Raw genomic sequence first — 14,173 nt, 5'->3', positions numbered from 1 at the left:
CATATCACTGTAATATATCGATACATCGGGGTACCTATACATTAATAAAACCAAATGTGAATATTGTCACAAAAATATGTCTGTTACTTCGCAGAAAAGTAGTACGATATTACTGGTATCGAGAGCTGGGGTTGGAGTGCCGTAATGGTCACGTAAATAAAGAACCATTACACAGTGATAGGAGAACTTTTATAATTCAGTATCCCTCCTTTCAATCCTCGTACGGACGTCGAAATGGCAAATATCGAGATAACCAATTGCGGAATTGAAAAGGAGCTACAATCGCTTAGTAGCGGAAAGGCTTAAGGACCAGATTTTCCAATAAGATTCTATAAAGATTATGCTAAAGAACTTGCTCCCCTTCTAGCAGTAATTTATTGTAGATTGCTTGAGCAACGAAAGGTACCTAACGACTGGAAAAAATTGCAGTAATTTATCGTAGATCGCTTGAGAAACGAAAGGTACCTAACGACTGGAAAAAATCGCAGGTCATTACCGTTTTGAAGAAAGGCCGTAAGACAGATCCACACAATTATAGACCTATATCGTTGACGTGAATCTGTCGTTGAATTATGGAACATGTTTTAAGCTCAAAAATTATGACGTTTTTGGAAAATGAACATTTCTTCTATAAAAATCAACATGGATTCCGCAAATAGAGACCCTGCGAAACTCAGCTCCCTCTGTTCCTCCATGAGATCCGCAGCGCAGTGGTCAACGGCGCTCAGGTTGATGCCGTGTTCCTTGATTTGAGTAAGGCACTTGACACCGTCCCGCATTGCCGTTTAATGAAAAAAAATACGAGCTTACGGAGTATCGGAGCAGACCCGCGATTGGATTCAAGACTTTCTAGAAGATAGACCTCAACACGTTGCTCTTAACGGAACTAAATGAGCAGACGTAAAGGTAATATCTGGAGTACCACAGGGAAGTGTGATAGGACCGTTGCTGTTTGCAATATGTATAAATGATCTAGTAGAAAGCGTCGGATGCCATTTAAGGCTATTCGTAGATGATGCAGTTGTCTATTCCAAAGTAGTAACGCCACAAGATAGTAAGAATTTACAGAACCTGCAGAGAATTGATGAATGGAGCACGCTCTGGCAGTTGACCCTGAACGTAAATAAATGTAACATATTGCTCATACATAGGAAAAGAAATCCGCTACTGCACACCTACACTATTGATGACAAACAGCTGGAGACAGCGTTTGCCGTATAATATCAAGACGTAACTTAAGTAGAATGACTATATAAAACAGAGAGAGGGAAAAGCAGATACCAGACTCAGATTTATCGAAAGAATCTTATGGAAATGAAACTCATCCACGAAAGAAGTGGCTTATAAGGTGCTAGTTCACCCGATTCTTGACTATTGTTCATGTATCTGGGAACCCTATCAGGTAGGACTGATAGAGGAGATGGAGAATATCCAACAAAGAGCGGCGTGTTTCGTCACGGGATCGTTTAGGTGGCAAGAGATCGTTACGGAGATACTAAACAAACGTACATTGTGCACCACGGAGAGATTCACTATTTTAACTTTTCAGGAGTCGGACAACATATTACTTCCCCCCCCCCCCCCCCCCCCATATACATTTCACGTGTTGACTACGAGGAGAAAATTCGAGAAATTAGAGCCAATACAGAGGCTTACCGACAATCATTCTTCCCACGCACTATTCGCGAGTGGAACAGAGTTGGAGGGATCAGATTGTGGTACCGAAAGTACCCTCCGCCACACACCACTGGGTGACTTGCGGAGTATGATGTAGATGTAAACAGAGGAACATTTAAGCTTTTAAGGAAAGTTGATTTTTCGCGCTACTCAGTATTTACCACGGCATATCCCCGGACCTATATGTCGCGCAACAACATAATTTTCTAGTTCCCTTCAGTAATGTATGTCGATAACGTCCGCAAACTCTCTGGCCAATAGAGTCAGTTACAGTGAATCAATAAATTAAAATCTCACGTCTAACGCAAAGCTTTTACCAAGTCAACATCAGAAATTTAGTAAGCGACACATATTTTCCCTTTTCATCTTTTTGTGGGGTAGCAAGCGAGAAGAATTTTCCGAAAGGTTTGAATTTATTTTTACTGTTTGTTGGAAGTCAGTGAGTGCTACAGTTTCTCCTGGAAGAGACTAGTATTGTGTGGTTCATTGGCGCGACGCGAGTTCCAGCGCACTGCAGTGCGTTGCGGCAGTAGTAGCTGAGGCAGCAAAGGAAAATGTGCAGTGCAGTGATCGATTTAAAAATCTGTGAATTTTGGCACTCCGATAGTACATGGAAGTTAGGGAAGAGGACAAAGACTGTCTATTATTGGAAAGAGTGCTCAGGAAGTGCAAGGCAGACAGACAAATGTTCTTGCATCTCTAAGAAAGGGCCTGTAACGTTTTAGAAAAAAAAACGTTGCTCGATAATGCGGAGGATAGATCCTTATAACGCACACTTATCACTAATTAATGAACTGCCCAAGGACTCCGTGATACCCTTGGTGGATGTCAGCGGATATAACAAAGCTGAACAGTGCACTGCGAGATGTGGGATCACTGATCACTTCAAAGGACTGAATTTTAATCGTCTTTCACTGTACTCATCGCAATAATTACATTCAACTCATTATCACTGCTGTCAACAAATGGTTCAAATGGCTGTAAGCACTATGAGACTTAACATCTGAGGTCATCAGTTCCCTAGACATAGAACTACACTACTGGCCATTAAAACTGCTACACCAAGAAGAAATGCAGAAGGTAAAAGAGTATTCGTTGGACAAATATATTAAACTAGAACTGACATGTGAGTACATTTTCACGCAATTTGGGTGCATAGATCCTGAGAAATCACTACCCAGAACAACCACCTCTGACCGTAATAACGGCCTTGATACGCCTGGGCATTGAGTCAAACAGAGCTTGAATGGCGTGTACAGGTACAGATGCCCATGCAGCTTCTACACGATAACACAGTTCATCAAGAGTAGTGACTGACGTATTGTGACGAGCCAGTTGCTCGGCCACCATTGACCAGACGTTTTCAGTTGGTGAGAGATCTGGAGAATGTGCTGGCCAGGACAGCAGTCGAACATTTCCTGTATCCAGAAAGGCCCGTACAGGACCTGCAACATGCAGTCGTGCATTATCCTCTGAAATGTAGGGTTTCGCAGGGATCGAATGAAGGGTAGAGCCACGGGTCGTAACACATCTCAAATGTAAACGTCCACTGTTCAAAGTCCCGTCAATGCGAACAAGAGGTGACCGAGACGTGTAACCAATGACACCCCATACCATCACGCCGGATGATACGCCAGTATGGCGACGACGAATACACGCTTCCAATGTGCGTTCATCGGATGTCGCCAAACACGGATGCGACCATCATGGTGCTGTAAACAGAACCCGGATTCATCCGAAAAAATGACGTTTTGCCATTCGTGCACCCAGGTTCGTCGTTGAGTACACCATCGCAGGCGCTCCTGTTGTGATGCAGCGTCAAGGGTAACCGCAGCCATGGTCTCCGACCTGATAGTCCATGCTGCTGCAAACGTCGTCGAACTGTTCGTGCAGATGGTTGTTGTCTTGCAAACGTCCCCATCTGTTGACTCAGGGATCGAGACGTGGCTGCACGATCCGTTACTGCAATGCGGATAAGATGCCTGTCATCTCGATTGCTAGTGATACGAAGCCGTTGGGATCCAGCACGGCGTTCCGTATTACCCTCCTGAACCTACCGATTCCATATTCTGCTAACAGTCATTGGATCTCGACTAACGCAAGCAGCAATGTCGCGATACGATAAACCACAATCGCGATAGGCTACAATCCGACATTTATCAAAGTATGAAACGTGATAGTACGCATTTCTCCTCCTTACACCAGGCATCACAACAACGTTTCACCAGGCATCGCCGGTCAACTGCTATTTGTGCATGAGAAATCGGTTGGAAACTTCCTCACGTCAGCACGTTGTAGATGTCGCCACCGGTGCCAACCTTGTGAGAATGCTCTGAAAAGCTAATCATTTGCATATCACAGCTTCATCTTCTAATCGGTTAAATTTAGCGTCTGTAGCATGTCATCTTCGTGGTGTAGCAATTTTAATGGCCAGTAGTATAATTAAATCTAACTAACCTAAGGACATCACAGACATCCATGACCGAGGCAGGATTCGAACCTGCGACCGTAGCAGCAGCGCTGTTCCGGACTGAAGCGCCTACAACCGCTCGGCCACAGCGGCCGGCTACTGCGGGCAAAGAATCAGTACAAATATATTCACAAATGTATTACATAACAATACAAATGTATTATGTAGCAAACGCCGTTTCTTCTTACTTGTTTTGTTCACTTCTCGTCCGATTTCTGCCCAAATTAACTTCGTTTTCATTTGGTTTCTCAACTCGGTGCCAGCCATGTTCCGCAAAATAATCTTTCCTGATACCAACTCAATAAGCTGCCCACCCTGTGAGGCAAAGAAACGGCCAGCCGACTTTTCTGGTGAAAGTTTCAGTAATTATATCGGAAGAATTAGTTACTCTGTTGCTGCCTGTGCGTGCGAAACAAATAGTGCAACCGTCAACATTGTAGTTATCTGCTTCTCAGTTCCTCCAACCAAGAAAATCGCAGCGACGTGCGGAACTGACTCCTCCCGATGCAAGCAAGCGTTTCTCGCAGGTGGAGCTCGCACCGGCACTGCGTTCTCCGCCCGCTATGGAAACGGTCTGGTTTGTTTGCACTGTGCGAGCGGGGAGTGTGGTCTCTCACGCGTTTTACGCAGCACTTTGCGGGAAATTCCAGCAGCTGTTCCAGCCAGCGTACCTTCCCACGGGCACAGGTGGCTCGGGTGGGTAAACCACTGACCAGCGTGCAGCCAGGAAATTGACATAATCTGTACCTGGATCAGAATAACAAAATAATTGAGAGTTGAACGTGGAAAGAAGGGGGGGGGGGAGGGGGAGGGGCGATGTTGTCTGTTCGCCATAAAAAGCAAGCGCAATATGGCTCCGTTAGCAATGGCTGTGCAGAAACACGGATACATGGTGCGGTTGAAAAGTTCGGTGAATGGTCTTAGAAAATAGGGGAACAACAGTTACAAACAAAATAACTTTATGCCCTTGAAAGTAGCATCTTTAGCTGCAACACACTTCTGGCGTTGATTGAAATCCTGTTGGAAACTGTCAGCAAGTACATCTCGCAGAATCATTCGAAGCACAGAAATCACGCTTTGTTGGATATCCGCGTCATTACAGGATATGAGGCCTGGCGCTATCAATACAGACTGCAGAATAAGCGACAGTCAGTGGCGTGATTTTATCACTTCCGTGCATTCCTAAAGAAGTCAGTTGATAACATCCAAGATTAAGTCAATGTTGACTGCATTTTCCCACAGTAGGGGCTTGATCCATCATGATTTTCTACCCAAGGGAGGCGGGTTGGGTTGATTTGGGGGAGGAGACCAAACAGTGGCCGGCCAGAGTGGCCGTGCGGTTCTAGGGGCTGCAGTCTGGAACCGCGCGACCACGACTGTCGCAGGTTCGAATCCTGCCTTGGGCACGGATGTGTGTGATGTCCTTAGGTTAGTTAGGTTTAAGTAGTTCTAAGTTCCAGGGGACTGGTGACCTCAGAAGTTAAGTCCCATATTGGTCAGAGCCATTTGGACCATTTGAACCAAGCAGTGAGGTCATCGGTCTCGAGGGAGGCGGGGAAGACGATAAAGACTATACCACTGATTGTCGCTTGGTTTACGGATTTTACTGGTAGCACCAGATCTTATCTCCTATAACGTTTGCTGACAGTTGCCAATAATTTTGCAACCGATGTCAGAAACTGTGTAGTAGCCACTGGTTATCACTTTGAACGACAGTAAAGGTATGCGGAGCACCTGAATGAAACCCAGACAGGTGGAAAAAAGTACATAAACTGTATATTGTTACAGAACTAATCGCCATAACTGTTAGTACGTTTATTCCACCGTGAGGCAAGACGGTTCATGGCTTCAGTGAAAAATGTTCGAGGGGCCTACGAAACCATGATTGTACGCAGGCATGCATCTGTTAGTCCGAAACAAATCGACGGCCACGAATGTTTTTCTTCTGGGCTCCAGAAATGTGGAATCGCATGGGGGAGATCCGTAATGTATGGAGGATGTGCAAGGGCTTCCCAGCGACATTTCTGCAGCGTGGTACAAAGAACCCTGGCAACATGTTGGTGAGCATTATCGAGCAACTTCTGCAGTGTAGTCGAAACAAACTTCGCAACATGTAGACCTGCCCTCCGTACAGTCCCAGTCTCTCCCCATGTGATTTCCAAGTTTTAGGAGCCCTGAAGAAAGTCATTCGTGCTTTGGACGAACAGGTGCACCCCTGATGCAATCAAGGTTCTGTAGGCAACCACAAACATCTTTCCATCATGGTATTGACCGTCTTGTTTCACAGTGGGATAGAGCTATTAACAGCTAGTGGCGATTACTTTTGAGATAAAAAACAGTTCACTTATTTTTTCCCGTCTGTCTCGTTTTCATTTGACTGCCCTTATATTTTGTTTGTAACTCCTGTTTTATTTATTTTTTGTGATCATTTACCTGGCTTTTGAGGTGCACCCTGTACATTTGTATGTCTCCTGTTCATGTACAGTACTGAGTTCGTTTTGGACAGCAGTGATATTCTTCTGATTTCCTGAAGCAGTTTCGCGTATAGCTTTACACATTCTGCAAAACATACATAATACCTCGAGAAACAAAGCATACAAGAACAAATCACAAAGTTATGTTACAGATCACAGTTGACATTTAGCTGGGGGCTGAGGTATTGGGTAATCATTATGATTCGTTTTGTAAAAGTCAAAAAATCATTTTTATTTTCGTCGGCAAAGTGTTGCGCGTAAGCCAAGTAGTATCGTGACAGCTGTATGATGAGCAAACAAGATGAAGTTTCAGAACCCGCTGACTGCTGAAATGTCTTAAGTATTAAAATGAAACAAGAATAGGTAAACTAAAGAGTAATTTAGATGGAGGCATTAAATATATGTAAGTCATCTTTATATAAGAAAACATACAATTCAGTAAAACAATAGTAGTTGAGTAGGCATTCATCGTCGTGAGACAAGAGAATGAGGCCCAAAAGGGACACCAGAACTGGCAGAGCTATAGTCGATGGCAGATGCACTGGTTCATGAGCTTGAGTAGAATAACATCAAAGTACAACCTGTTTAGAAATTTGTGTGTGAGTGCAGAGGCGCAGTTGTGCAAACTTTCAGAGTGACAAAAAACTGTAATGTTCCTTTATATTGATGGGTATTCTTTGAAATATAACGATCACCCTTTGGGTCAGAAGATCAGTGTGCATTGAGATTGGATGGGTAAGGTGATGATGTTACGAGTGCCGAAGGCTGACCTCTTAGGGCTGGTGAATGTTGCAGTGTTACACCTAAAGGCGTCAGTGAAATAACGGTATCTGTAATAATATTTTACTTTCGTGATTGCTACAGTGAATATTGTCTTCTCTGGCGCTCTGGAAATGGCCTGGAGTACTTGCTGAAGCGTCAGCAAGGAATGCCAGGCACAGCACTCCAGAAGCTAGCAGCAGGTCAGGCGGACTGCCTGACAGTGAGGCAGCATGGCGTGTGGTACCAGCGACTATCGAGGATGCCCATGGACACGCATCTGTGAATATGATGGGTCTCAGTACTCTCGAGGAGGGTCATGTGCTTGAACAGATACTCACAGAATCTTACGGATGGCTGCTGCTGTGAAGGCAGTAGCCCAGGGCTCCATCAGCCCATACAGTGCATAGCCAGGATTGTGATACACATACAGCCTGGGAGATGGCACTCAGATGCCCAAACAAAATGATGACAGCTTGCAGTCGGCCAGTTTGGCCCTTCACAAGCGGAAGGCTCATTAGGTCTGCGCCTTCTACCAGTCAAGGCTGTGACACCTCGGCAGTGGCACTGTGGAGCGCTGAAGTCCACCCACAGTTGGCAGGCTGCTGTCTTGTAGTTGAAGTCCTCAGACATGCACCCATAACGGTTCACCAGTAGAGATAACCTGTAACTAGCGAAACTGTTATTCTGTTGGTATCGGTGATGCAGATGGACTGACCAGACAATGAGGACAAAATATCTGAAACAGGGGCGTTTAAAGCCAGACATTACATCACTTAGCAGTTTAGATGGTCATTTGCCATCGTTTAATTGGAGGTGTCAACAGTCATGTACACATAATGGTGCATCAAGGACAGACGGTTTCCTGTGCCTCTGCATTTGTCATCGGTAATAGTGCCTTGGGGTGGTGGAGCTCGGATGCTGCATTTTATTACTCCATATTGTAGAGTCTGCAAAATGACATTCTGGGTGCCATTATACATCACCATTTGTGCTCCTTGCTATAGCTCTTCTTGCTGTGTAACAATGAGTTATGAGCATTGCCCTGCAATAGGATTAGCATTGAGGATTCAGAATATAGTTGGGTGTTGCTGATATTATAAGGGGTATTAGGTTACACATCCAGTGTTAGGCTCTTTAATCACCCCACGCTCCCCTTCCCCAGGAACTCCCAGGAGTTGATCAGTCACCCAGGGGAATCCCCCACACATCTTAGTCAATTGTGCATGTCATTTCTAGGTCATGATGTAACCTGACAACGGTCACATGACCTTCAATCATCTATCAGTTAATACAGTCACAATAAAATAGCGGAAAATCCGCCTTTCGCACTGGAGCAGTGAGGATCAAACACCCCCTCCTCTTTCTCCTTATCATCATCTTTTATAACTGGGTCATTTTGAGGAGGGAGCTTCACTCTGGAGCTGGACAGAATAGGGAAAGGACCAGGCTGTGTCTATTTGTTAATAAGGAATCAGATTAAGCCACTTCACTCGGGGTCTATTTGTTAGTAGCAGTTCAATATTACGTCATTTGAGGCACCAACAGAGACCACGCCCTGGCAGTTATGTAAGTACTCTCCCTCATTCTTCCACAATTTTATGTAGGGTACGGTATTTATCCCGATTTTTCCGCATTTTCCCCCATTTTACGTATTTTTCACCAATTTTAATATTTTTCTGTAGTTTCCACAATTTTCGTATTTTTCCACAATTGTTCTTTTTTGGAACTGGGGCATGTGAGTGGAAAGGATTCACTCTGGAGTTGGACAGCATAGGAAGAAGATCAGGCTGTCTGTTGTTAATTACGTTGATTACGTTAAATCACATCTCTCAACGTCTGATCCTCTCCCTATCCCACCCAGCTCCAGAGTTAATCCCTATCACTCAAGTGTGCCAGTTGTAAAAGAGAACAACTGTGGAAAATATGGAAAAATGAGAGAGCAAACTTACATACCTGCCAGGGTGTCGTCTCCACCAGTGCCATGAATGACGTAATATTAAACTGTTATAAAGATATAAACCCTCAGTGACGTGAGTTCACGTAATTTGTTATTAACAAATAGACTTAGCCTGATTCTCTCCCTATGCTGTCCAGCTTCGGAGTGAATCCCTTCCACTCACGTGCTCCAGTAATAGAAAATGATGATAAGTGGGATGAGGAGGGATACTTGATCCTCATTGGTCCAGGGGAAGGGGAGGGGCTTCCCGCTATTTTATTGTGCTCCCATTGGCTGAGAGAGATAGAGAGGGGTGTCCTGCCAATTTTATTTCACATGATCACCTCATGACTTTGATAATAACTCACACAAGTGCCTAAAATGTGTGTGTGGTTCCCAACGATGACCTTTATCAATACCCATTGGTTTCCAGGTGGGGAGAGGGGGGTTGGGGGTTATCAAAGAGCTCACATGTGTAACCTGACACTGGATATGTAAAATAATAGCCCCTTATCTTCTCTTGTCAGCAACACACTCTACCCTTTGCATGCTCTAGAGCAGTGGTGTTAAACTCTTTGATTGTGAACAACCAGTCGATCATCATGACTTTAAAAACCTTTGTCCAAAATATGTTTAAATGAGCTGTTTTTCTAAAATAATAATTCGTGGACAATGAGTGTTTCATGCAGCATTTGTAGGTGATAAATCTGACAACATTGTCTCTGGCTCTTTTCATCTCCATCTGCATTACACCATCCTTAACGCACAACCTAATCAACATGTTTTTGCCTGCATGGTGAGGCTGCTATTCATGAACTTAGCATATTGTGAACGGGACTGCAGTGAGCATGAAGAGCATTCAAGGTTTGCTGTGGAATGGAGTGTCACTATTTTCAAAGCAATTGCAATCAGAATAGTTTAACAGTGTACACCACGGTAACAGCACAGCTCAACTATGATGCAGCCACCCCACTGGTGAAAGGTACACTACACAGTTGGCAGCGAACATCTCCAAACCACAACGGCGTGAACTCTTTGCCATGCTGATGAGTGCTTCTGATCAAAATTAAGGAGTCCTTGCACCAAGTTATAGCTCTCACCTATTGATGTGTTTGTGAGAAATGAGTCCAGCTAAACATAGGAAAACATACCACTTCCATGGTGAGTGGGAAGAACAGTTTTTTGTTATACTACATAGAGGTTGGTGTAGATGTTTCATATGTAAATCTACTTTAGCCATACCTTAAAAAGGAAATATAGAACACCATTTCAGAACAGTTCACAAAGACTTCGAATTGGAAGTAACTGTTGGTAGTGGGTTGAGGAGGAAGAAACATTACAATTTTAAAAGTAAATTACAATTGCAGTAGTCGTTTCTGGTAAAGCCTGTACAAAAAGTCTTCCATCGAACATAGCATAATTTTGTGTATCAGAAGTACTGATAAACGTGCAGAATCATTTGAGGATGGCACAGCTGTTAAGGAGTGTTTTCTGGCAGCTAGTGAGTGCTTATTTTCCACATTTCAAAAGAAGTCAGAGATAATATCAGCCATCAGAGATATGCCTCTGTGACCTACTGTGGCAGAAAATAGAATTAATGGCAGAAGATATAGGATGCCAACTCATAACTGATTCGTAGTCATGCTGGTGTTCCTCTTTGCAATTAGACAATTCACTTCAAGTTATGATTGTTACAAGCCTGACTTTTCATATTTCAGTTTCAAATGTAGAGTTGTTTACAATTTTGACCTTGAAAGACACTACACAATGAGAAGATTTTTGCAGTGCATTCAAATCCTTCATTTCCGAAAATGATATGCCAAATGGCTGGCTCTGAGCACTATGGGACTTAACATCTTAGGTCATCAGTCCCCTAGAACTTAGAACTACTTAAACCTAACTAACCTAAGGACATCACACAACACCCAGCCATCACGAGGCAGAGAAAATCCCTGACCCCGCCGGGAATCGAACCCGGGAACCCGGGCGTGGGAAGCGAGAACGCTACCGCACGACCACGAGATGCGGGCATATGCCAAATACTTGCTCTTAATATTGCTGATGGAGTACCTTTCATGGTAGGCAAACAAAAAGGATTTGTTACCTTGTGTGTGAACAAATCTTTCCCGACTTTTTTAAAGCATCATTGAACCGCGCATCAGCAAGTGCTTTGAGGACATGTTCTGAAAATAGCACATGTTATGAGTATTGTAACAAAAATTGTGAATTAATTGCCGGCCGCTGTGGCCGAGCGGTTCTAGGCGCTTCAGTCCGGAAACGCGCGACTGCTACGGTCGCAGGTTCGAATCCTGCCTCGGGCTTGGATGGGTGTGATGTCCTTAGGTTAGTTAGGTTTAAGTAGTTCTAAGTTGTAGGGGACTGATGACCTCCGATGTTAAGTCCCATAGTGCTCAGAGCCATTTTTTTTTTTTTTTTCGTGAATTAATTTCTCTCACAGTCATTGCAGAGAACAAAGTTTAAAGTGCTATTAGAAGAATTTAGTAGCCAGTATAGCGACCTGCTATTACACACTGAAGTTCGATGGCTGAGCAGAGATTTGGTTCTAAACAGATTTAGGTCATCTTCTTCCAGTGACAATATCTTTGTGTCTGAAACAGATCAAGATTACTCACAAATGTGTGATTTGAGCCGGTTGTTGAATCTGGCATTTTGTAACTGATATGGCATTAAAATAAGTGACTTACACAATGAACTACAAGAAAAAAAACCAAACTGTCATACATCCCTATGCCTGTTACGCTATATGTAAAGTGTCTCATACAAAAACTTGACCTGTGCATAGCAAAGTTACAGAAATTAACTGTGAAATACTTTCCTCAAATACAGTCAGAAGTGTTGCATCAACAAACATCATTGGATCAAGAAGCTGCAACGAAGTACCTATATAGCCAACCTGACAACACTGAAGACAGAGCGTGAAAACCGATTTTTCAGATTTCAGGCAATAGAACCAGTTCTTGATTTCATAGCTTAAGCTTTCCAAAAAGCGGACATGTAAGATGTTTCAAGTAAAGAGAGTACTCTTTTCTCTCGAAGTGAGGTTAAACTTGAAGAGGAAAAAATTTGATTTCAAAATGACGTTTTCTTAATCAGAATACAGGGAAAATAACTTTTACAAATTAGTGAGTGTAAAAAGCTTCCCAAACACTGTAAAAGTGGCGTTGTAGGTTTTACCGTTTTTTGGATCAACTTATATTGACACTGGGTCTGAGTTGGACTTGGGTTCTTTTACCATCTTCATCAAGCAGTAGCTTCGACAATTTATTAGTGAATTCTAGAACAGGACAGCTGTGCAACAATCCCCCCTCTTCAGAAATCTTGCCCCAAATTTTGGATTGGTGGTGCCCCAGAACAACGTCATATAGATAGGTTATACAGGGCATCCATAATTAAGATTCCAGTTTCAGAATGCTGTAGAATGAGAACACTGCTCAGAATGGCATCAGATTTGAAAAGCATATTATTGATGCAGAGGGGAAACGTCATACAACAAAAAAATTTTAAAATAGACTACGCTACAATAGTCTTAATGTAAAAGGGACTGACTACAGTCACAATACGATGGCTGTGGTTTGAGTTGCACATTACTCCATACGTACCGTTTGATGTGCATAACTACAAAAGTTTGGCAATCAACAGTTGTGGCATTATTAGGTAAGCCTATCAACCACAGCAAGATCATACCTCATCGAATGGGAAAAATCGGTTTTTAATTTCCTGAGACAAAAAGCAGCATAGGAAACAAAAGGACTTCTGATTTTAATTGCCCTTGAACCAAAAACGGCATAAAAAGTAAGATGTCATCAGTTTCTAATTGTCGTGACACTAGCACAAGACATGTTCAATATGCTGTCCACTATTTTCAGCCACAAGTTGAAATCGAGAAACGTTATGTTCCACAACAGATAGGAGTGTCTCAGGAGTCAAGTTCAGAATGTGTTAGGCAGTGCATGCTTTCAGTTCAGCTACATTCGTAATTGAAGCACTGAACACATCATCTTCCAGATACCTCCACAGTCAGAATTCACACAGATTACGATTAGGTGATCCGGATGGCCAGGCTGTAGGAAAATAGCAGCTGGTAATTCTAGCATTTCAAAATGACCAAGCTGCAGCTTCTTCACTGACTTTGCAATGTGCGGAGGAGTGCTGTCTTGCATAAAACGATCCCACCAAAACATCCACCCTGTGAGTCAGAATGATGTTGGTGTGCAAAAGAGTCTCGTAGCGTTCACCAATGACGGTACAGGTAACTGGAACAGCAGGACTTGTCTCCTAGAAAAAAGTGTAGCCCTACGATAAGCGATGCCATCAACCCACACCACACAGTCATTTTTTTTTCAGAATAAAGTGGTACCGGTTAATGTACATGCGAATTTTCCATTTACCATACTTGGCAGTTCTGCATTTTGACATCTCCTTGGAGATGGAAATGGGCTTGGTCTCTCCACACACTCTTCACTGTACAAGAACTGGGATAATTTTGTATGGATAGAGCTGCAGGATGTTTCATAGGATTTTATCAACCATGCTCGTAGGCATGTCCAACAGACTTGGGTTTTTACCATCTGTATTGAGCAATGGTTTTGAAAATTTATTAGTGCGCACAGGAACAGGGTTGCTGTGCAACAGAACTTTAAATTAGCTTCAAGTATTGACTACTAACAATTTTATTCTGTTATTCCCCAATCTCTTGATAGACCATGGATACAAAAAATCGTAGACTACTTCTTCAGATTATGCAGTAGATGCTGGAAGTATAAGAATTAACATATACGCAACTGTATAAATAAATGTGACACTTCTCCATTCTATTTGATATATATTCCTGCA

The 14,173-nt window shown here is 43.1% G+C and overlaps 1 protein-coding gene across 1 annotated transcript in view; it reads left to right on the top strand.

Moving 5' to 3' along the window:
• LOC124594426 overlaps positions 1 to 14,173 on the top strand; it is a 79,718-nt gene that overhangs the window by 17,419 nt on the left and 48,126 nt on the right. The gene's annotated exons all lie outside the window — the stretch shown is intronic.

This window comes from Schistocerca americana, chromosome 2 (genome assembly GCF_021461395.2).
Source record: "Schistocerca americana isolate TAMUIC-IGC-003095 chromosome 2, iqSchAmer2.1, whole genome shotgun sequence".
Classification (NCBI taxonomy): Eukaryota; Metazoa; Arthropoda; class Insecta; order Orthoptera; family Acrididae; genus Schistocerca; species Schistocerca americana.
Note: the sequence above shows the minus strand (reverse complement) of the source record. Positions and strands in the feature narration are given on the sequence as shown.